The sequence below is a fragment of the Nipponia nippon genome, unplaced genomic scaffold (assembly GCF_047370975.1).
Source record: "Nipponia nippon isolate SJK-2023a ecotype South Korea unplaced genomic scaffold, ASM4737097v1 scaffold_34, whole genome shotgun sequence".
NCBI classification, from domain to species: domain Eukaryota; kingdom Metazoa; phylum Chordata; class Aves; order Pelecaniformes; family Threskiornithidae; genus Nipponia; species Nipponia nippon.
The window spans coordinates 4,679,933-4,704,723 of NW_028262352.1; the positions used below are offsets into that span (position 1 = coordinate 4,679,933).

Here is a 24,791-nt window from a genome sequence, read left to right on the forward strand (position 1 = left end):
GACCTTTAAAGATCATCTCGTCCAACCCCCCTGCAATGAGCAGGGACATCTACAACTAGATCAGGTTGCTCAGAGCCCCGTCCAGCCTGTCCTTGAATGTTTCCAAGGATGGGGCATCTACCACGTCTCTGGGCAACCTGTGCCAGGGTTTCACCACCCTCATCATACAAAAGGTCCTGCAGCTGGGTTGGAGCAATCCCCAATATCAATACAGACTAGGGGATGAATCGATTGAGAGCAGCCCTGTGGAGATGGACTTGGGGATACTGGTGGATGAAAAACTGGACATGACCCAGCAATGTGCGCTTGCAGCCCAGAAAGTCAATCATATCCTGGGCTGCATCAGAAGAAGAATGGCCAGTGGGTCAAGGGAGGTGATTCTCCCTCACTCTCATGAGACCCCACCTGGAGTACTGCGTCCAGCTCTGGGGTCCTCAGCACAGGAAGGACATGGACCTGTTGGAGCGGGTCCAGAGGAGGGCCACAAAAATGATCAGAGGGATGGAATGCCTCTCCTATGAGGACAGGCTGAAAGAGCTGGGGTTATTCAGCCTGGAGAAGAGAAGGCTGTGGGGAGACCTTATTGCGGCCTTTCAATACTTAAAGGGGGCCTACAAGAAAGATGGGGACAGTCTTTTTAGCAGGGCCTGTAGTGATAAGACAAGGGGTAATGGTTTTAAACTAAAAGTGGGTAGATTCAGACTAGATATAAGGAAGAAATTTCCCAGTGACTGGAAAAATGGAAACATCACAGCAATTTTTAAAAAGGGTAATAAGGAGGACCCTGGGAACTACCGACCAGTCACATTCCTGACTTTTTACCAGGGCTTGTAGGGACAGGACAAGGGGCAATGGTTGTAAACTGAAAGAGGGTAGATTTAGATGGAACACAAGGAAGAAATTTTTTATGCTGAGGATGGTGAGACACTCAAACAGGTTTCCCAGAGAAGTTGTGGATGCCCCATCCCTGGAAGTGTTCAAGGTCACCTTGAACTAGGACTGCTGATAAATGATGGAGAGTGGCTTGGCAAGCTCCTCTGCCAGCTCCCTCAGTATCCTCGGGTAGATATGTTTTGGATTTGTGCTGAAAACAGTTATGATAACACATAGATGTTTTAGTTATTGCTGAACAGTGCTTACACAGGATCAAGGCCTTCTCTGCTTCTCACACTACCCTGCCAGTGAGTAGGCTGGGGGTGCACAAGAAGTTGAGAGGGGACACAGCTGAGACAGCTGACCCCAACTGACCAAAGGGATATTCCATACCATATGACATCATGCTCAGCAATAAAACTGAGTAAACATCTGTCTGCCAATGGGAAGGAGTGAATTAATTCCTTATTTTTCTTTGCTTGTGTGCATAGGTTTTGCTTTACCTGTTAAACTGTCTTTATCTCAAAAGTCCAGTGTTCAAGGTCAGGTTGTAGGGGATTTTGAGACAGTGGAGTAGATTACCCAGAGAAGTTGTGGATGCCCCATCCCTGGAAGTGTTCAAGGTCAGGTTGAACAGGGCTTTGAGCAACCTGATCTAGTGAAAGATGTCCCTGCCCATGGCAGGGGGGGTTGGAACTAGATGATCTTTAAAGGTCCCTTCCAACCCAAGCCATTCTATGATTCTATGATTAGAAAGTCTAATTGCACTATGTATCAGAAACAATCTAACAGAAAACAAAGTCTTAAAAAAATCCAGGAAATACAAATCCTGCAGTGGAATTAACATGATCTTCTGTATAGAAATGCATACAAAAAGAAAATATAATTTTGTGAGCTTGTTTTATATGAACTATATCCCTTTCTAAGCTAGTTATTAGGCTCATCCCATTTATGCTTTTTTAAGTAAGAAAAAATGAATATATTTTATGAATGGAAGATGTACATCTTAATAAAACTACTGAAGTGGACTGCTACTGTTTATGTGAACCCTGACCTGGAAGGGGTTGAGCAGCATGTATTTTTAGGAACCTGTTACTATGTAAGGAAAGCATGCTAAATATGTCTCTGCATACACTCAGCCTCATTCTAGGTTTAAGACTGTGGATAGTAAGCTCTTTCAAGACAGCAGCATTTCTGCTTACTGGTCTGTAAACTGTTGTGAAGTCTTATGGCAGTATATACAAAATCAGTCTTGAAATCCTAGGTTCATTTTGAACATTTTGAAGCCTTGCCATCTCACTTTTCACCTAAACTGTCATAGTGCAAATCGCAATGATTGGAATCGTTGAAACAGTATGCATTTAAAGCTAAATTTGTCATCTGAAACATATCTTGAAGACTAAGACTTCCAATGTAGTGTTCTGTACTGGGTCTGGCTGGGATGGAGTTAACTTTCCTCATAGCAGCTCATATAGTGCTCTGCTTTGCATTTGTGGCTAAACCAGTGTTGATAACACATCAGTGCTTTGGCTACTGCTGAACAGTGCTGCACAGCATCAAGGCTTTCTCTCTTTCCCACTCTGCTCCTGCCCTGCCCAAAGTGAGTAGGCTGGAGGTGGGCAAGAGGTTGGGAGGGGACACAGCCAAGATGGCTGTCTCAAAGTGACCAAAGGGATTTTCCATACCATATGATGTTGTGCTCAGCAATAAAAGCTCAGGGAAAGGAGGAGGAAGGGGGGACATTTGTGGATATGGCGTTTGTCTTCCCAAGTAACCACTATGCTTTTTGGAAATGGCTAAACATCTGCCTGCCAATGGGAAGTAATGAATGAATTCCTCTTTTTTCTTTGCTTTCCCGTGCAGCTTTTGCTTTCCCTATTAAACTGTCATTGTCTTGATCCACAAGTCTTCTCTTCTTCCTTGTATTTTCTCCCCATTCTGGAGGAGAGGGGAGTGAGTGAGAGGCAGGGTGGGTGTTTGGCTGCCGGCCAGGGTCAACCCACCACAGTCCTTTTTTTGTGCCCAACGTGGGGCCTAAGATAATGAAAGTTTTGATCTGAGTGTGCTATAGCTGCTGTAGTTGTTAATTGACAGGCTTCTGTGCTGCTCGTGGAACTTGCTTACTTTACTGTATATTAGAGTCTAGAGCTTGTTAGTAGCTGCTTTCAGCTCTTGCAGTTTGCTGCACTGCTTATTCCTCTATTTTGCTGTGTCTGGGAGCATTTTGATAAAAGCAATGGCAATGCGCTTGGGCTGGCACATGGCTGATCCTGTTCTGTGAGAACTATCTTGCAGAAAGAATGATGGATTACACCTCCCTCTTCTCCTCTGGGATTCACGTATCCAGATTTGTTGCATGGGTTTTCAAGGTTTTTGTATGTCCTTATATAAGCTGATTGATCCTATTATCTAACATGGTGACACCCTGCCCCCTGACACCCTGCCCCTTGACCAACATCATCACATAGGCAGAATGCCACCCACATCATCCAAGATGATGTGTAGGGCACGCTACTGCCATGTAAGGTATGATTCTCTCAAATCACATGACCATTGGTGGAGCCAAGGGGTGGCGTGACTCTTACCCACATTCAAAAGGCATTTGCATGGTTGGCTGTTGCTGTCAGATGACCCAGACACTAAGTGTCTCTGGCAGTCCGCCGGAGCAATGGTATCGTTTATGATCCTGTGTTTGCTATCAGTGATCGGGTGAGTTGTTGTGTGGGTGTATTGTTGCTCATCTTTCTTACTGCCTCAATAAAGTTTGGTTGTCAGACTCCATTACTATTCGGACCACACATAGCTGGCTTGTTGCTGTGTGTGTGGAACCTGGTTTGATCCTGGCTTAATAGTAAACAACTTCGTGAGGCAACAGAGAAACATGCTCCAAGGCGGTCAATCCCTCGTGGAAGGGTGTGTGGGAGAATTTGGGCAGGTGCTTAGGGTGGTTTTCACCTCCCATTAGCCTGGTATTTTAGGCCTGAACAGGCATGTAATCCCATAAAATTGGCCCACCACTTGACAAAAGGGTGTCTTGCCTAACCCAATGAGAACCAGCAGCTCCTAGCACTGTTTTGGGGCTTGGCCTGTGCCTATCAAGCCTCTGTCCATCACCATCAGGGGAGCAGTGGAAATAGTGTCTCTGTATCTGAGGACACCATGGCTGAGATAGGGACCCAAACCCCAACTAAAGTAGTCACCCCAGTAGTCAAAAGGAAACACTGGACGTGGAGGCTGATGGGTCCATACCATTGCTTTGTAAGGGAGGAGGAGGAAAGGTCTGATCAGGAAGATGGTTCTTTGCCAAGGAAACAGAAGGAAGTGAGAGAAATCACCCAAGAGGCAGAAACCACCCGATCCATAACCCTGAGCAAGCTTCAGGATATGCGGACGATTATGGCCACCAGCCAGGTGAGCGGATTGCTGCCTGGTTGCTCTGATGCTGGGATACAAAGGCACGCAGTCAGGAATTAGAGGGTAAGGAAGCCCAGCAGCTGGGATCCCTAGCTACGGATGGGGGAATTAACAAAGAAATCGGAAGAAAGGTGACAATCTGCAGCTTCTGAAGGCATCTCCTGTCGAGTGTGAAGGAGAGGTATCCCCTTAAGGATGATCCTGAAAATTACTGAGGGAAGTGGACAGCTGCTGAGGAAGGTATTAAGTATCTGAGAGAATTAGCTGTGCTGGAAGTCCTCTACAGTGACCTGGACAAAAACCAGATCTCCAGAGATTTGGATGACATCCAGAGTACACAGGCCATGTGGAGGAGGCTGGTCTGAAATGCACTGACTCATATGCCAGCACCCAGGCGATAATGGACTGGACAGACATTGAGGCACCAACTGTGGATAAACTGGCCTAGCAGATCTGGCAATTCTAAGAAAATCTCTATTTCTCCCTGACCCTACAGGCCTTCTGTGGAGGAACTGTCCCAACAGGTCAGGCAATTCAAAGAGAGTATGTCTTCTTCTTCACTCATACGTGCCGGCATCTCAGCTATCAAGAGTGCCATATGGAATCAGCATTTCTCTGCTCCACTTTCCACATTTCTGGGGGTGCCACCTTTACTCAGGTGTAGTGGATCAAGGAATCAATCCCCTGGAGTTTCACAGCAGTGTTTGTGGTTAACAGTACAAGGTAAAAGGTCCTTCCACTTTTCTGTCAATGGGTCTTCTTTCCAAGTCCGTAGATACACTTGGTCCCCTGGTTTAAATGGGTGTACAGGTGAATCCAGAGGCACAGGGGTTCTTAGCTGAACATAACATACCTATGGAGAGAAGCAAGAACTCTTGACATAGACAAAAGATAATCACTCAAAATCTGATTACCCTTAAGGTGCATTTGAACTTCTTTCCCTGTTAAATTTACAGTGTAGGGTTTCCCATACAGAATTTCAAATGGACTAATTCCTTCTCTAACTCTAGGAGTTATTCTAATCCTTAATAATGCTAGAGGCAAAACTCCCACCCATTTCATTTGAGTCTCCTGACATAGTTTTCCAATTTGCCTCTTTATAGTCTGATTCATCCTCTCCACTTTTCCACTGAACTGGGGTCTCCATGGAGTATGCAAATTCCATTTGATTTGTAAAAATTTTGACACCCCTTGAACTATTTCTGCAACAAAATGGGGTCCTCGATCTGAAGAAAATCCTTCCGGTACCCCAAACCTTGGTATAATTTCTTTTAAAAAAATTTTCACCGCTTCTCTTGCCTTATTGGTGCGACACGGAAAAGCCTCAGGCCAACCTGAAAAAGTATCAACAGTTACTAACAAATACTTATATCCTTTACAATTAGGTAATTCAGAAAAATCAATTTGCCAATATTCCCCGGGCGTAAAACCTCTTTTTACCTCTCCGGGAGGGGGTCTCCTTTGAATTTTAGGGTTATTTCTGGCACAGATCTCACATCGCTGTGTAACACTTTTAGCAATCGGCACCATGTTAATTCCTACAGCGTATATCCTCACTGTTTCAACTAGGGCTTCAGTTCCCATATGTGTACTCTTATGCATTCGCTCCATTAGTTCCTTCATTATCTGTGGAGTTATGACACATTGTCCAATTGGAGTTACCCACCGTCCTTCAGCAGTCTTTATGCACTTCAATAATTCAGCCAACTTGTTTTCTTTTTCTGTATATTTAGGAGTATAAATTTTTAAGATTCTTTCTGGAACTAAGGTTGCCACTGTTGCTGATAGGGCAATTCTTTTCGCAGCCTCGTCTGCTTTTCAGTTTCCTTTAATTACATCAGTTTGTCCGGATTGATGTGCTTTGCAGTATATTACTGCTATTTCTCTCGGTTTGTTAACTGCCTCAAGTAATTTCATATTCTCTTTGCTGTATTTTATAGGGTTTCCTTGAGATGATAACAGTCCTCTTTCTTCCCAAATTGCACGATGAGCATGTATTACTCCAAAAGCATATTTTGAATCAGTATAGATATTAGCCCGCTTTCCTTCGGATAATTCCAGGGCTTGAGTTAAAGCGATTAATTCAGCCTTCTGAGCAGATGTATTCACTGGCAGTGGTCTTGCTTCTATTTCTTCTTCTAGGGTAACAATAATGAATTTCTAGTTAACCCTCAACACCAATAGAAAAGAACAACTAGTATCCAGGTGGGCCAAAACTGGGGCTGTCATAAATGCCTGCTTTAAGAAATAAAGAATAAAGAAAAAGTAAAAGCCTCATGCGGAAGCAAAGGAAAACAAAAGATTTATTCTCTACTTCCCATCAGCAGGTGATGTCCAGCCACTTCATGGGAAGTAGGGCCTCAGAACTTGTAGCGGTTGCTCTGGAAGACAAACGTCATAATAACAAATGCCCTCCCCTCCTCCTCCTTTCTCTTAGCTTTTATTGCTGAGCACAACTTCATATGGTATGGAATATCCTTTTGGTCAGATTGGATCAGCTCTCCTGGCTATGTCCCCTCCCAAGATCTTGCCCACCCCCAGCCTACTGGTGAGGGGGGAATGTTGGAGAGACAGCCTTGATGCTGTGGAGCACTGCTCAGCAGTAGCCAGAACACTGGTGTGTTATCAACACCTTTCTAGCTACAAACACAAAGCACAGCACTATGAGGGCTGCTATGGGAAAAGTTAACTCCGTCCCAGCCAAACCCAATACATCCAGGAAAGCAGGGCTTCAGCACACATAATGGTAACGCCATAACTCCGAACATCCCCTGCTTCCTCCTTCTTCCCCCAGCTTTTATTGCTGAGCATGACGTCGTATGGTATGGAATATCCCTTTGGTCAGTTGGGGTCAGCTGTCCCAGCTGTGTCCCCTCCCAACTTCTTGTGCACCCCCAGCCTGCTCACTGGTGGGGTGGTGTGAGAAGCAGAAAAGGCCTTGACACTGTCTAAGCACTGTTGAACAATAGCTAAAATATCCCTGTGTTATCATAACTGTTTCCAGCACAAATCCAAAACCATAGCACCATACAAGCTACTATGAAGAAATTTAATTCTATCCCAGCCAAAACCAGTACAGCATCCTGTTGTGACCGGCCCGGAGGCCCCATGTATCCTTGGCATAGACTACCTCAGGAGAGGGTACAAAAGGGTATTGATGGACTTTTGGTGTAGCCACCATGAATACAGAGAAGATTAAACAGCTGTATACCTTTTCTGGCCTCTCAGAGGATCCTTCTGTCGCGTGGCTGCTGTGTGTTGAAGAATAGCAAGTGCCGATTGCTGCCATGACTGCACACAGGTGGCAATATCGTACCAACCAAGACTCCCTGGTTCTCATTCATGAGCTGATTCATCACTTGGAGAGCCAAGGAGTGATCAGCAAGTCTTGCTCACCCTTTAATAGTCCCATATGGCCAGTGCAAAAGTCTGATGGAGGGTGGAGGTTAATGGTGAACTACCGTGGCCTGAACGAAGTCATGCCACCATTGAGTGCTTCTGTACCAGACATGCTAGAGCTCCAATACGAACTGGAGTCAGAGGCAGCCAAGTGGTATGCCACAATTCATACTGCCAATGTGTTTTTCTTTGGCAGCAGAGTGCAGGCCACAGTTTGCTTTCATGAGGCGGGGTATCCAATACACCCGGAATCGACTGCCCCAGAGGTGGAAGCATAGCCCTACTATTTGTCATGGACTGATCCAAACTGCACTGGAACAGGGTGATGCCCTTGACCATCTGCAGTACATGGACGACATCATCGTGTGGAGCAACAAAGCAGAAGAAGGGTTTGAGAAGGGAAAAAGAGTAATTCAGATTCTTCTGAAAGCTGGTTTCACCATAAAAAGAAGTAAGGTCATGCAACCTGCACAGGAGATCCAGTTCTTGGGAATAAAATGGCAGGATGGACATTGTCACAACCCAATGGATGTGATCAATAAGATAACAACCATGTCCTCACCAGATAACAACAAAAAACCACAAGCTTTCCTAGGCTTGTGGTATTCTGGAGAATGCATATTCCAGGTTATAGCCAGAAGCCACTTCAGAAGTTGTTGACACAGAAGCACAGCTCCTCTTGTCACAATTGCCTTTGCTGCCCTGGATGTTCAAAGGAAGGGTCCTCTCTACACATCAGGCAACCAACACTACGTGGAGTAGGTGGGTAGCACTGATCACGCAAGGGGTCTGAATGGGGAAACCCAACCGCTCAGGAATCCTGGAAGAGATGACGGACTGGCCAGAAAGGAGACATTTCGGAGCATCGCTGAAGGAGGTGACCTGTGCCCAAGAGGATCCAGCATATAATGAGCCAGCAGAAAATCAAAGGCTGTATTCTGTTTACTGAAAAATTCAGTCATGTTGTAGGAGACCATCGGAAGTGGAAAGCTTGTAAGGGGAGTTCACAGAGAGAAGTTCCATTTTGGGTAGAAAGTGAATTATTTTTATATCATTAGAGACATAAGGGGGCATAGGACAACACCACTTTGAGCAGCTAAAGATGATGCTTTTTTCTATTTTCTCAGGCTATTATCTACTTTTCCACGCTATTTTTCACCTTGCAAGATGATAAGTTGTTGCAGTTTCTTGGTTTCGCACTTATTGAGGGTATCTCAGGACATCTCAAGTTCTCAGGTACTCAGCTCCACTTCAAGGATGCTCCAGGTTCCCAGGCTAGCAGACATTTTCCTCTGTCAGTATTTTAACAGACATCTTCTTCTGTCAGTATTTTTCTCATTATAAGCAGGTCGCCTTTATGGCTGCTCCCATCAGTACCACACAACAATTTGTTGAAGGCATTGATGGAGAAAGACAAGTCTCATCAGTTTGCAAAAGTGAAAGCCATCCAGCTGGCCCTAGAGATTGCCGAACGAGAAAAGTGGCCAGTACTCTCTCTATACTGACTCCTGGATGGTTGCAAATGCCCTATGGGGGTGGCTACAGCAGTGGAAGCAGATCAATTGGCAGCGCAGAGGCAAACCTATCTGGGCTGCTGCACTGTGGCGAGACATCGCTGCCAGGTAGAGAACATTGCTGTATGTCATGCAGATGCTCACATGCCCAAGAGGCACGCCACTGAAGAACATTGAAACAAATGAGCAGGTAGACCAGGCTGTCAAAATTGAAGTGGCTCAGGAGAAACTGTACTGGGACCATAAAGGTGAGTAATTTTTAGTTCGGTGGGCCCAGAAGCATCAAGACATCTAGGAAGAGATGTAACATACATATGGGCTCGTGATGGTTCACGCGGAAGGGCGCCATTATTCCAAATGGCATGGAATAAGCAGTGGAGATTATATTGGGTCTGACTGGGATGGAGTTAATGGGAAAAAGGTGGGGTGGTAAGGAGTTTTAGCTTTTGTCTTTATTTCTCACCTTCAAACTATTTTAATTGGCAATAAACTAAATTAATTTTCCCCAAGTCAAGTCTGTTTTGCCCGTGATAGTAATTGGTAAGTGATCTCCCTGTCTTTATCTAGATGCACAAGCTTTTCATCTTATATTATCCCCCTGTCCTGTTGAGGAGGGGGAGTGAGAGAGCGGTTGGGTTGGCATCTGGCAGGCAGCCAAGGTCAACCCACCACAATGGGAACCAAAATAAATAAGGAAAAATATTTTGTTCCATTTTGTGGTGGATTGATCTTGGCTGACTGCCAGACCCTCAACCAGTCACTCACTCTCAATCTGCAGAAATCAAATTCCTACAAGAGCCAGAGTCCACCAGTGCTTCAGCAGTGACCGCTTGGGGGATGGGGAATGCCAGTTGTGGTCAGTTCAGAACACTTTGTCTCTGCCACTCCTTTCTCCTCCCACTGTTCCCCTGCTCCAGCGTGGGGGCCCTCCCACAGGCTGCAGTTCTTCAAGAACTGCCCCAACGTGGGTCCTTTCCACGGGGTGCAGTCCTTCAGGAATAGACTGCTCCAGCGTGGGTCCCCCACGGGCCACAGTTCCTGCCAGAAGGCCTGCTCCAGTGTGGGCTCTCCAAGGGCTGCAGCTTCCTTCAGGGCATATCCACCTGCTCCGGCATGTGGGCTCCCCACAGGATGCCATGTAGATATCTGCTCCAGCGTGGTCCTCCATGGGCTGCAGGGGGACAACCTGCTTCACCATGGTCTTTTCCATGGGCTGCAGGGGAATCTCTGCTCAGGTGCCTGGAGCACCTCCTCCCCCTCCTTCTTTACTGACCTTGGTGTCTGCAGGGTTGTTTCTCTCACATTTTTCTCACTCCTCTCTTTCACAGCTGCTGTGCAGCATTTTTTACCCTTTCTTATATATGTTATCACAGAGGCTCCACCAGGGTCATTGATTGGCTCAGCTTTGGCCAGTAGCAGGTCTGTCTTGGAGCCGGCTGGAACTGGCAGCACCCCTGCAGCCCACTCCCCCGCTGCCACAACTTTGCCACATAAACCCAATACATGGAGGAAGGCACACTTCTCCATCTTTGCATAAAGATGATGGCAGAGGGAGGCAGGAAAGAACCTCCTGAACATGAACAACATATTCCTTCCATGCAGTTGAGTAAAGTAAAATGTCATCCAGATATGTGATGACATAATTGTCCAACAAGTGATGGAAGACATCGTTCCCAAAGTGCTGAAAGGTGGCAGGGGCATTACACAGTCCAAAGGGCATCTCACGGTACTCAAAATGGCCATACTTGCAAAAAAAAGGTAGTTTTCCACTCATCACCCTGACGAACACTAAGATTATACGCCCCTCTCAAATCCAGTTTACTAAACCAGAGCGTCCCCTGCAAATGCTCCAACAACTCAGGAATGAGGGGCAGGGGGTACCGTTTCTGGATGGTAACATTATTTAGTCCCTGATAGTACACACATGGCCTCAAGACTCCATCCTTCTTATTTACAAAAAATATAGGGGCACCAAGGGGGAAAGTGGAGTGTTGAATAAAACCCTAGTCTAAACCATCCTCAGTATAAGCCTTCAAGGCCACCATCTCTGGCCATGACACAGAATAGATACAACCCGAGGAGAGAGGAGCATCTGGGAACAGCTCGATGGAACAATCATACGCCTGATGGGGGGGAGGCAAGGTCTCTGATTCCTTTTGCTTGAAGACGTCCAAAAAAATCCCTAAATTTTGGTGGCAGCACCCCCAATAGGCCAGCAGATGGCTCAGGGGGAGTTGCTGCTGCTGCTGGCACAGGACGCCCAGCAGGCACTAGTGCCTGCCCAGCACCCGGGGCCAGCCACTGCTGCCAGCACTGGGAGAGATTGCTGTAACCCACAGACTGCAGAGGGAAGTGGGGAGGCAGAAGCACCTCCCACCTCAAGATAAATTCATCTCTGTGCCCAATGAACCACCAGAACATGTCAGACTAACCAAGGCATGCCCAGGATGAGAGGACAGAAAAAAAAATAAACTCCCAAAATCCTGGGGTGACAGAAAGCTGCAGGAGCAGGGTCTGCCACTCAGTGGGATCCCACCAGCAGATTTCAAATCAATGGCAAAAATAGGACCAGGGACAGATAGGTGCTGTGCTGGCACAAAAGCCTTTTTTACAAACTCTTCAGAAATCAAATTCCTACAAGAGTCAGAGTCCACCAGTGCTTCAGCAGTGACCACTCTGCCCTTGGGAGCAGAAGCAAGACTGACACCGTGAGTAGAGGGGAAGGAGAAGGGGTGCCGGGGCTTGCCTCATCTAACACCGGTGGTGGTCTCCCTTCCTGCGCAGGCCAGAGCCATTTCCAGACTTCACAATAGAGGGCACTGAAAGGAACAATTCAGAAAACGGTGGAAAATCCCAACCATCCCCAAAGTAGTCAAACCAACTGTCTCCTCTTCAGAGTCCTCAGCAGGGGGAGAAGGGGACCGGGTCAACCCTGCCCCGATTTGCATCGGTTCCTCCCTGCTGTGAGCAGCAGACTGGGGCAAGCAGACTTGGATTCGGGGAGGGGACCAATCCCTGGCACCACCAGCATGGTACCTGCCTCGCTGCAGGGGGTACCACTGGCGGAGAGCAGGGGCCAGAAGCCAAATCAGAACCAGGCAAGTGCAGGATCTGTGCCGCTTCAGACACACGTTTAATGGCAGCCTGCAAATCCGCCAGCACCAACCCCCAGGCTACCTCCCTATGACCATCGCCAGCCAGGCCATGGATATAGAGGGGTTATAAAAGGTCATCCCCCCAGTTCAGCTCTGACGACATGTGCAGGACATCCAGGTGTACTCTGCCACCCTCTGTCCCCTCTGGTGCAGACTGAGCAGAGGGTTAAAACACATGGCTGAAGCACAAGTTCCCTCAAGGAAATCCAGCAACTTTGCAAGCAAGGAGGTAGAATCATCCAAAACCCCATCTCCTTGAGCATGCAAAGACTGAGCCCACTGCAAAGCCTTGCCTCCCCAAATGGGACAAAAGAAAGCTAACCTTAGCGTGATCACTGGGAAAAGCACTATACCAACCCTCCAAGACGACTTCCATAAGAAATGCAAAAAGAGAAAGATCTGTATCCCCAGTAAAACAGGGAGGGAGGGAACAAGCAGACATAGGGGGAGAAACCCCACCATGCAAATGAACAGTAGTAGAGGGAGAACAGGGAAGTGAAGCAGAGCCTGCCCTTTCTAGAGCCTTCCCACAATGACAGAGCTGCTTTATCGAGGCTTGAGTCTACTCTCATATCTCACCCAGCAATGGTCCTAGTTCCTGTGAATACTGTGACTCAAGTTGTTGTATCCACTCCAAACAGCACTGCAGAGCTTTAACAGCATCAAATTAAGAAGGGGGGTCAAATTTCCTTTCAAATACTCATTAAGAATGAGCTGGAGCTACAGTATTCACTAATGCCATTAAACAAGTTCAGAGAAAGCTACAATTGCAGGAAGCAGAAGCCTGCTTTGTTGTTTCATTATTCCTGGGAACATATGGGTAGGCTCATACTATTTGTAGGATTACTTTGTTAGTTTTTCGTGTTTGAATACTCTCCTCCTACGCCAGAGGTATGCCTCCTTTCCTCAGATGTGTTTCCCATCTTTCTTTATGATCCCAGCTCTTTTATATAAACCTGTTTATATAATTTCCTTTTCTGTAGTTGCTCTTCAACTTAATTTGCTTCAGGTATGATTTTATTGCCAAGTTCTAGGTCTTCATCTTTCTTTTAGGTCCACTTCCCTCCTCTATACTGAGACTTTACATTGTGAGGAGTCCTAGACAAGCTCAGAAACGCTCAAGGAGCAATGCAAGGGTGTGCCCCTGTCCTGTGAGCTAAGTGGGAATGTGCCTTTGACAGCATTCAGTGCCCCTCAGGTTCATCATGCTACTCAAGTTAGCCAGGGCAGCAATGACTGTTAGAAGAAGAGAAGTGTAATAGGTGGCAGGCTGTGGGGCATAAGGGTTTTCTCTTAGGGATCCCCCTGGTTTTCATCTCTAGTGTTGAGGTAGTGGCAGTTGGCAGCACAAGCCCAGGAGCCTGGTGATTAGGCGTTCCTGGTCAGGAGAAGCCCATGCGGAAAAATCAGGGATTAAATGCTAGACAGGAAATGATAAAATGCCATCGGGTTTAAGGCAAAATTTATGGCAGGTAGAATAAAATGCAGTAGTGTCAACAAGCGCAGGACATGGATTTGTAGTCGACAGTAGGGACTACCACTAGCGCTTCGACTTGCAGTAATGCTGTAACTATCAGTGCAAAATTGGCAGCATACATAGTTGAGCAGAAGCTAAACTTAAACTTTCCAGTAATGATGGGTAAAACCATGAATGAGTTGATAGGCAAACTGCAATGGTTAAAGGTGTGTGAATAGTTATATTGATGCCTTTTTAAACACAAAGTTGTTACTTTATTCTGGCCATCTGGTTTGTTTAGATAATAAAGCTTTTTGGGGGGGTCTTGCCATTTTCAGATCTAGAAGATTAAAGGAGCAGCAGTCTGTTATTGGAAAACTGTCCAAAGATCAGAAGAATTTCTTTGCTGGTATAAGCAGCTGTTCTAAAATGCAATTTTCTGCCATTTTAATAATCTCCTCTTAGAGGAGGTTAAATGCTTCCTTCTAATACAGTTAGTGCTCACAGACATGAGCGTAATACAAATGAAGATGTATGGGCAATTGTCTGAACACCTTGAGAGAGGTGTTTACATTTAGTATTAAAATATAAATATAAGCAAAGTCCTTCATCTGCATACAGAAAACATCCAGAGCAAGAGAGCAAGCAAGACAGCAAGATTCACTGTCCTCTTGTGGCTATATCTTAGTTTATTCCTTTTTCTGATGTTTGGTCTCTGAATTATTTTTATAAAAAGTCCTATTCAGTGAGCTGAGGGCATACAGAGAAAAATACTTCTGTTTCATCCTCCACAGTTATGAAATTCAGGCAAGTGAATATATGAGGATGATATAAGAAACAATGCCAAAGAACATTCTGTTCCTCTCCTTTTAGGTTTCTATTTTCCTATCTCTGTTTTAATTTGTCACAATTTCTTATTTCCACTAGAGAGAGACTGGGCAATTGACTGACGGGTCGAGCTCAAAGGCCTATAGTAAATGGGGTTACATCGGGCTGGCGACCAGTCACTAGCGGGGTTCCGCAGGGGTCCATCTTGGGGCCAGTGCTCTTCAATATCTTCATAAACGACTTGGATGCAGGACTGGATGGTTTGTTATCAAAGTTTCCTGATGACACAAAATTGGGAGGAGCCGTTGACACTCTTGAGGGCAGAGAGGCCCTGCAGAGAGATCTGGACAAATTAGAGAGCTGGGCAGTCACCAACCGTATGAAGTTTAACAAGGGCAAGTGCCGGATTTTGAACCTGGGACATGGCAGCCCTGGATGTACATACAAACTGGGGAACGAGAGGCTGGAGAGCAGCCCCACGGAGAGGGATCTGGGGGTTCTGGTCGACGGCAAGTTGAACATGAGCCAACAGTGTGCCCTGGCAGCCAAGAGGGCCAACCGTGTCCGGGGGTGCATCAAGCGCTGTATTGCTAGCCGGTCGAGGGAGGCGATTGTCCTGCTCTACTCCGCACTGGTGCGGCCTCATCTTGAGTACTGTCTGCAGTTTTGGGCCCCACAGTACAAAAAGGATACGAAGCTACTAGAGAGTGTCCAGAGGAGAGCCACAAAGATGGTGAAGGGTTTAGAGGGGAAGCCGTACGAGGAGCGGCTGAAGTCACTTGGTCTGTTCAGCCTGGAGAAGAGGAGACTGAGGGGAGACCTCATTGCGGTCTACAGCTTCCTCACAAGGGAAGGAGGAGGGGCAGGTGCTGATCTCTTCTCCCAGGCGACCAATGATAGGACCGGAGGGAACGGCAGGAAGATATGCCAGGGGAGGTTTAGGTTGGACATTAGGAAAAGCTTCTTCACCCAGAGGGTAGTGGAGCACTGGAACAAGCTCTCCTGGGAGGTAGCCACGGCGCCAAGCCTGACAATGTTCAAGAAGCATTTGGACAATGCCCTCAGACATATGGGGTGAATTTTGGGGTTGTCCTATGCAGGGACAGGAGTTGGCCTCGATGATCCTTGTGGGTCCCTTCCAACTCAGGACATTCTATGATTCTATGTATTAAATAATAAAATTTACTGAAGAACCTAAGTAAATGGATGATGTATGCCCAGTTTAATTCTGCAGGGGAAAGTGGGAATGTGTTGAATAAGGGGTACAGGTGGGCAGGAGGCTAGTCAGAACCCAAGACAACAGAGGCCAGTCACCAACAGATTAATCAGTTGCTGATTCCTGGATGTTTATTGGTGGTGGGGTTTTTTTGTTTGCGTCTGTGTTCTCTTTCCAGTAAATGTGCTTTTTTAGTATGGGATATTTGATGGGAATCTGTATTTGTAGATCTGAAAGTTTGCATTTCTGTATATCTGTAGTGGGTTAACTTTGGCCAGTATCCAGTCACCCACCCAGCTACTCACTCACTTCCCCTCCTCAACAGGAAAAGGGAGAAATAAGATGAAAAAGTTCATGGGTTGAGATAAAGACAGGGAGATCGCTTACCATTTTTACCAGGACGTTTTCATAGAGGTGTCACCAACTTCGCTGATTGTCTCAGCTTTGGCCTGCAGTGGTTCCATTGTCAAGCCATCTGGAACCACCCATGTCCACAGAGCCCAGGGCAGGCCCTGACCTCTTCTCACAGAGGCCACACCTGCAGCCCCCTCACTACCAAAATCTTGCCACGTACACCTGTTGTGGTTTAACCCCAGCCAGCAACTATGCACCACACAGCCGCTCACTCACTCCCCCCCAGCGGGGTGGGGGAGAGAATTGGAAGGGTGAAAGTCAGACAACTCCTAGGTTGAGATAAGAACAGTTTAATAATTGAAGTAAAATAAAATAGAATGATAGTAGTAGTAGTAGTAATAATAATAATATAATACAATAATAATGTACAAAGCAAGTGATATACGACACAATTGCTCACCACCCCCTGACTGATGCCCAGCCTGTTCCCGAGCAGCAATCCCTTCTCCCCCGGCCAACTCGCCCCAGTTATATACTGAGCATGACGTCATACGGTGTGGAATAGCCCTGTGGCCAATCTGGGTCAGCCCCCCTGGCTGTGCCCCCTCCCAGCTTCTTGTATGCCATGCAGAGCATGGGAAGCTGAGAAGTCCTTGACTGGTGTAAGCACTACTTAGCAACAACTAAAACATCAGTGTGTTATCAACATTATTCCCATACTAAATCCAAAACACAGCATTATACCAGCTACTAAGAAGAAAATTAACTCTATCCCAGCTGAAACCAGGACAACACCCAATAATTTCATCACACATTCTTAACAAACTGCACTTAAATTAACAACAAAATTCCCCACACAAAAATCAAAGTAACATCAACACAACACCAAAAAGATGGACAATATGCACAAACAATAAAACTCCACCCCTCATCCCTTAACTACTTTACAACAACAAAAGATTCCCCACAATTTTTCCACTCCCTGGCAATGTCCGGTTGAAGTTCTACCCATTAACTCTCCCAATTACTGTCCCTATCTCGAATTCCTCAAACCAGACAAACCCCACTTTGGGTATCAAAAATGACTGTGGTGGGTTGAACTTGGCCACCTACCAGGCCCCCCACCCAGCCACTCTCTCACTCCCCCTCCTCAAGCAGGACAAGGAAGGAAAATAAGATTAAAAGCTCGTACGTCGAGATAAGGACAGGGAGATCGCTTACCATTTACCGTCACAGGCAAAACAGACTCGACTTAGGAAAAATTAATTAAATTTATTGCCAATTAAAAATAGATTTGGATGGCGAGAAATGAAGACAAATTAAAACAACACTTTCCCCTCCATCTCTCCTTTTTCCCAGGCTCAACTTCATTCCTTCATTCCTTCATTCCCGATGCCTCTACCTCCCACATGAGTGGTGCAGGGAAGATGGGGGATGGGGAGGGAGTTATGGTCAGTACATAACAGTTCCTCTCTGTTCCTCCTTCTTCCTCACACTTTTTAGAATCATAGAATCATAGAATCGTTAAGGTTGGAAAAGATCCTTAAGATCATCGAGTCCAACCGTTAACCTAGCACTGCCAAGTCCACCACTAAACTATGTCCTTGAGCACCACATCTACCCTTCTTTTAAATACTTCCAGGGATGGGGACTCAACTACTTCCCTGGGCAGCCTGTTCCAATGCCTGACTACCCTTTTGGTGAAGAAGATTTTCCTAATATCCAACCTAAACCTCCCCTGGCGCAGCTTGAGGCCATTTCCTCTCATCCTATCACTTGTTACTTGGGAGAAGAGACCGACCCCCACTTCACTACAGCCTCCTTTCAGGCAGTTGTAGAGAGCAATAATGTCTCCCCTCAGCCTCCTCTTCTCCAGTTTTCCCTGCTCCAGCGTGAGTCCTCTCCACAGGCAACAGTTCCTGCCAGAAAATCTGCTCCAGCATGGGCTCTCCAAGAGCTGTGTCTTCCTTCAGGGCATATCTGCCTGTTCCAGCACAGGGTCCTGCATGGATTGCAGTGTGGATATCTACTCTGTGGTCTCATCCACAGGCTGCATGGGAATCCCCGATCCAGCACCTGGAGCACCTCCTCCCCCTTCTTTTTCTCTGACCTTGGTGTTCACACTGGTTTTTCCTCACACATTTTTTCTTCGTTCTTTACTCTGCCATGCAGTGTTTTGCTGTTTCTTAAACATGTTTTCACAGATGTGTGTCCTGGTTTCGGCTGGGATAGAGTTAATTTTCTTCCTAGTAGCTGGTATAGTGCTGTGTTTTGGATTTAGCATGAGAATAATGTGATAACACACTGATGGTTTAGTTGTTGCTAAGCAGTACTTATACTAAGTCAAGGTCTTTTCAGCTTCCCATACTCTGCCAAGCGAGGAGGTGCACAAGAAGCTGGGAGGGAGCGTAGCCAGGACAGCTGACCTAAACTGACCAAAGGGATATTCCATACCAGCCCTGCCTTGGGCTGCTACCCTGGCTTCATCTCAGAATGCTCCCCCAGCCCTGACCCTGTCTCAGGATGCTGCCAAGGCCCTGTCCCTGACCTCAGCTCAGGCTCCTGTCCAGGCCCCAGCCCTGGATCAGAACCCTGTCAAAGCCATGGCTCTGGCCCCATCTCAGACTGCTGCCCTGACCTGGGCTGCTGCTCCAGTCCTGGCTCAGGCCACTGCCCCAGCCCAGGCCCCAACCCCAGCTTTGGCTTGGGATGCTGCCCCAGCCCTGGCCTTGGCTCAAGCCGCTGTCCCAGCACTGTCTAGGTCTGGGCCCCTTCCCCAGCTTGGGCCATGGCTCTGACCCCAGTCCTGGCTTGCTCCCCTGTCCAAGCACTGTATAGCACCCCTGTCTGATCCGGGCTGCTGCCCCAGCCTTGGCTCAGGCCCTCACTTGCGCTGCTGCCCCTGCATCAGCCCCAGCTCTCGCTGCTTCCCTGACTTGGGCTGCTACCCCAGCCCTGGTCTTGGCCCCAGTTTGGGCTACTGCCTCAGCCCAGGCACCTGCCCTGGCCCAGGCCACTGACCAGCGCCAGCTCAGGTTGCTGCCCCAACCCAGACTGCTGACTGGCCCCAACCCCAGCTTGGGTCACAGCTGCCCCAGCCCAATCTCAGTCCACTGCTCTTGCCCTGGCCACAGCCCCAGCTTGAGCCACTGCCCCTGCCCCAACTCCAGCTCAGGTCACAACTTCAGTCCCAGCCCTGGCTTGGGCCCCTCTCCAAGCCCTGGTCCCAGCCTCGGCTTAGGCCTCTGCCTTGGCACTGGCCACGGCTCGAAACTCTGCCCTGTCCCGGGCCCCGGCTGCAGCTCCATCCACTGTCCTGTCCCCAACCCTGGCTAACTCTGTGTCTCCAACCTGAGCCGCTGTCCTGGCCCCAGCTCAGGTCCCAGCCTTGGCTCAGGCCTCTATCCAAGCCCTGGCCCTGGCTCTAGCTTAGGCTGCTGCTGCTGCACTGTCCTCGGCTTGGACCACTTCTATGACCCGGGCCACTGACATGAGCCCTGCCTGAGCCCCAGCTCGAGCCACTGCCCCGTCTCAGGCCCCTGTCCAAGCCACAGTCCTGGCCACAGCCTGACCCTCTGTCCCAGACCCAAACCCAGCTTGGTCTGCGGTCCCAGCTCCTGGCCAGGCACTGGTTTGAGTCGCAGCCCCAGCCTGGGATGCTTCCCTGGCACAGGTCCCAGCCCCAGCCCCGGCTCCAGCTGCTGCCCTGGCCTCAGCTCGAGCCACTGCCCCATCTCAGGCCCCTGTCCAAGCCCTGGCCTTGACCCCAGCTCAGGCTGTTCCCCCAGCCTTGGCTTGGGCCACTGCCCAGGCCCTGGTGCAATCGCTGGCTCAGGCCCTTGTTCAAACTCTGGCCCTGGCCTTGGCTTGGGCAGCTGCCCCTACGCTGTCCCTGGCTGGGGCTGCTGCCCTGACCTGAGCCTCTGTCCCAGCCCCGGCTTCTGCCCCAGCCCCAGCCCTGGCTCTGTTTTGGGCCACTACTCGGCCTCAGCCAGTTCAGGCTGCTGGCATAGCCTGGGTCCTGCTTTGGGCTGCTGCCAGGGCCCCGGCCCCAGCCTCAGTCCTGGCCTCAGCCTGGGCCACTTCCCCAGCCTGGGCCACAGTCCCGGCTCAGGCTCCGGCCACTGACCCATCTCTGGCTCCAAACCCGGCTCAGTCTGTGGCCACGACCCTGGCCCCAGCACCAACCTTGGCTCTGGCCCCAACTCTGGCTGCGGTTTGAGCCACTGCCACAGTCCCAGACTCAGCCTAGGAAGCTGTCCCAGCCCCAGCCCACATCCCCAGCTTAGGCTGCTGCCCCAACTCAGGCTCAGGTCACTGACCAGGCTGTGGTCCCAGCTGAGGCCAGTGCCCTGGCCCCAGCCCCAGTCCAGACCACAGCTCTAGCCAATTCCCCAACCCCAGCCCCAATCCCAGCTCTGGCTGCTTCCACAGCCCAGTCTGCTGCCCCAGTTCAGGCTGCTGCCCTGGCTCCAGCCCTGGCCTGGGCTTGGACCACAGCCCCAGCCCCAACTCAGGCTTCCGCCCCAGTCCAGGCTCTGTCTGTGGCCCTGGCCTTGGCTACAGTACCCGCCGCTGTCCTGTCTCTGCCCTGGTCTTGTCTTGGGCCACTGCCCCAGCCTTGGCTTTGGCTGCTGCCAGAAATAAATGGCAAAGCACTCTAACCACAGGAATACAGTTGCTGAGCCTTTAACAAGTTTTTGAAGTGCCCTCTCTGGCTGCTTACTCCAATTCTTCCTAGTCAGTTGGGTTATTTATTTATTTATTTATTTATGCCTGTAACAATACTTGTTATCGAGGGCAGCAGGCCCAGCAGAAAACCTGTAAATAATAAATGTCCTTCCACACTGACAGAACTCCTCTCAAAAATAAATAAATATAATTGCTGACTGATGAACATGCATTTATTCTCTCCCTTTTCAGATATCTGCCCCTGGCTTTGATTTGCTTGGTTTTGTCTCTTAATGCTTTTTCCTACACTCAGAATAAAATAAGCCTGCTCATTGTCCTTCTGTTTGAGTGTACCATGTATGGCTAGTACTACATGGGAAAAAGACTGTTTAAATTTTAATGCTTTTAAGTGCTTTTGATACTCGGTTTGGTTTTAATTTTCTACTCATGGACATATTATCCCTGTTTCTAGTGTGTAAACAAATAATAGTACATACCCTTTCTTCTGGTTTCCATACTTCTGTGTTATAATGGAGGGCTGAGATGAAAGAAACACCTACTTAAATTTAAAGCCCAGGTTAATGTCCATACAAAGGAGAAAAAGATAGATATAAGGTGCTCCTCTGCTCCCCTACATGGCAAACCCCACAGGCAGGAATGACAAAAGCACCTCCAGGCTGATACTCCTATTTAAATGCAGATGAAGGGAGAGTGGTCACTTTGAAAATGAAGAAACATTGTCAAATTTCCACTTTGGTTGTATGAAGAGCACCACAGCCAATGAGTGGTTTCTATATCAAAGGAGGCTCATGTGCCATCTCTTCTTAGTAGCAAAAACTGAAGCTAAAACAAATAAGAAAAATCAAGGCTCTGATCTCTAAGTAAATGAACATCTGCATTTGAATTACAATATGGAAACATATAAGCCCGACTACTCTCTTAAAACTGGTTTTTAAAAGTTTTCCTCCAGATAATTAATTCAAATGGTACACTGAAGATATATGTTGAGCCAGGAATCTAATACAATGCACCAATTTCCTACTCCTTACCATATTCAAATTATGTCCCCAGAGTTACCAATGTCTGTGGGCCTCAGAGGAGGCTGATCACAGGAGAGCTTGTCAGACCTTGTGTCTGAGTGTAACATCAGATATGTTCCCATGAACTGGGAATTCTTATTGGTAACTAAAGAATTCAGTGGAATGGTTACTCAGTATGAAGTGATTCAGGGTCATGGTTAAAGCCCCTCACAGGCAAAGAAAGGTCACTCTGGGGCTGCTATGCCCCTCCATGCCACTGCAAAAAGCCGAGCCCCAAGAGAGAGCAGCCTAATCCCAACAGTGACTGTGTTTCATGAACTCAAATATCAGGCTGCATCTTGAGATTTAATTCAATAAACTCAGCTCCAAAGGGTTCAGTCAGCTTGTACTGTACTATACTATATTGTACTTGTACTATATTTCCCCACTGTTAGTTTTCCAGTGTTTCAGCCTGCTTCTTTGAAATGGGAGTGTAATACAGCTTAGTAATTGCTATGCTCAAATACTAAGTGGTGTAAGCCTATTGTGGAAATAAAACCTAGACTTTATGCAAAACGTTTCCACATTGTAGCAATCCAAGTTTTGTTTCCTGAACACTACTCACACAATCAGCCCAACAAGAATTTTAAAAAGGAACAGTTCCATTTTATTACAAGTTCTCATATAGCTCTCCCTGTCTGTATTGGGATTGCATGGCAAGGTTTTGGTAGCAGGGGGGCTACAGGGGTGGCTTCTGTGAGAAGCTGCTTGAAGCTTCCCCTATGTCCAATAGAGCAAATGTCAGCCCACTCCAAGACAGACCCACTGCTGGCCAAGGCCGAGCCCATCAGCGACAGTGGTAGCACCTCTGTGATAACATAAAGGGATTTTTCCCCATAAAGGAAAAAAAAAAAACAAACCTGCGCAACTGCAGCAGGAGAGAGGAGTGAGAATATGTGAGAGGAACAACTCTGCAGATACCAAGGTCAGTGAAGAAGGAGGAGGAGGAGGTGCTCCAGGCACCAAAGCAGAGATTCCCATGCAGCCCGTGGTGAAGACCATGGTGAGGCAGGCTGTCCCCCTGCAGCCCATGGAGGTTAACGGTGGAGCAGATATCCACCTGCAGCCCGTGGAGGACCCCGTGCTGGAGCAGGTGGATGTGCCTGAAGGAGGCTGTGACCCTGTGTAGAGCCCGCGCTGGAGCAGGCTCCTGGCAGGACCTGTGGACCCATGGAGAGAGGAGCCCACGCTGGAGCAGGTTTGCTGGCCTTTCATTATATTTTCTTTCCCCTGTCCATATGACGTCATGCTCAGTATATAAGCTGGGGGCATCTGGCCAGGGGGCAGTGATTGCTGCTCAAGGACTGGCTGGGCGTCGGTCGGTGGGTGGTGAGCAGTTGCATCACTTGTTTATCCTGAGTTTTATTTGTTTCTTTTTTTTAATTTTCCTTTTCATTACAATGTTGTTTTTATTATTATTATATTTTATTTAAATTATTAAACTGTTCTTATCTCAATTCATAAGTGTTTTCACTTTTACTCTTCCAATTCTCTCCCCATCCCACTGGGGGGGAGAGAGCGAGTGGCTGTGTGGTGCTTAGTTGCTAGCTGGAGTTAAACCATGACAAGGTGCCACCAGCTTCGCTGATTAGCTCAGCTTTGACCTGCAGTGGGTCCCTTGCAGAGTTGACTGATACTGGCTGTCTGGCACAGAACAGCCTCTGACCTTTTCTTGCAGAGTCCATGTCACGTCCCACCTGGGGAGGAGGGGGGAGGAGTGACAAAGATTCGCAAATCCTCTTGGTGTGGATTAAGGTGGGCCAACACTCAAGGCCCATACACAAACACCAGCTTTAATAGAAAGCTTCTATAGAGACAAATATTGAGTACAAATATTTGATACCCGCCAACCCTCTCACGGTTATATTCACCCCAGCTATGCGGTTTTACGGAAAGTCAAGGTAGGCTATGCAGTACTTGACTTCAATTTAACAACTCTAACAACTTAATCGCCTTAGGAAAAGTGATACAAAAAAGAGAGAGAGAGAGAGAGAGAGAGAGAATCACCAGTCCTGGATCCAGCGTTGGTCCTGCCAACAAGGGTATTCGGTGAGGGAAGAAGAAGAGTGAGGAGAAGTGAAGGTTCTCATAGAGATGTTGATTCTGCGCAGGGTGCTCAGTGAGAATAATTCCACAAATCACGCACGCACGAACATGAGCACGAACGTAAACACGAGTACCGGCACACGCATGAGCACACAACACACACAAACTACAGCACATTTATCAGGCTACATGATTAGTATAAACCCGCCTAAATTTACACTTATTGGTTAGTGATTAACATTTCGTACACTATTGGTTTACTGTATTTAAATTAGCCTCGCTTGCTGTGTAAATTAGCACGCATGCTCCTTTCGGGTGTGGGGGGGCAAGTCTTTTCGGTCCCGAATTGAGTCGGTGGTCGTGATCTCCCCTCGCCACATTTACCTTTCACCTACTTTCTGCAGTTTTATCTTCTCTGGCCACCGTCCAGTCTTTGGTGCCAAGATGTTCACTTTTGTCGGCTTGTTAGCTCTTCTTCAAGGTTAGAGCCGTTAGTTTTCCACAGTTTGTTATCTTTTAGCTCCCTCCCAAATTCCTTTCCCAAGGCACAAGTGGTTAGTAGTTTTGCTAATTGGAAAATTACATCAGTGACCAGTCAAACCAAGAGGAGTGATACCAGGACTGTCCCCCAGGCAGTAGGGGTGTGTGGGGGGGAATAAGAGCTTCACAGACCACGGGGGATGGGGCCGAGGCAAGGCCGTCCTGTCTCCACAGGACTCCCTCCCTCACCCTCACTCCAGGGTACTGCCCGGTCCTGGGTCCTAGCGACCGTCGCTCTGCATTGTG

General features: G+C 47.9%; 1 long non-coding RNA gene across 1 annotated transcript; it reads right to left on the reverse strand.

Moving 5' to 3' along the window:
- On the reverse strand, window positions 1-24,791 carry LOC148054124 (uncharacterized). Its single transcript, XR_015707695.1, has 3 exons — window positions 23,967-24,791; window positions 5,728-6,425; window positions 1-5,140 (listed from the first exon to the last, which is right to left on the reverse strand). It is a non-coding gene; the product is annotated as an uncharacterized LOC148054124 (long non-coding RNA).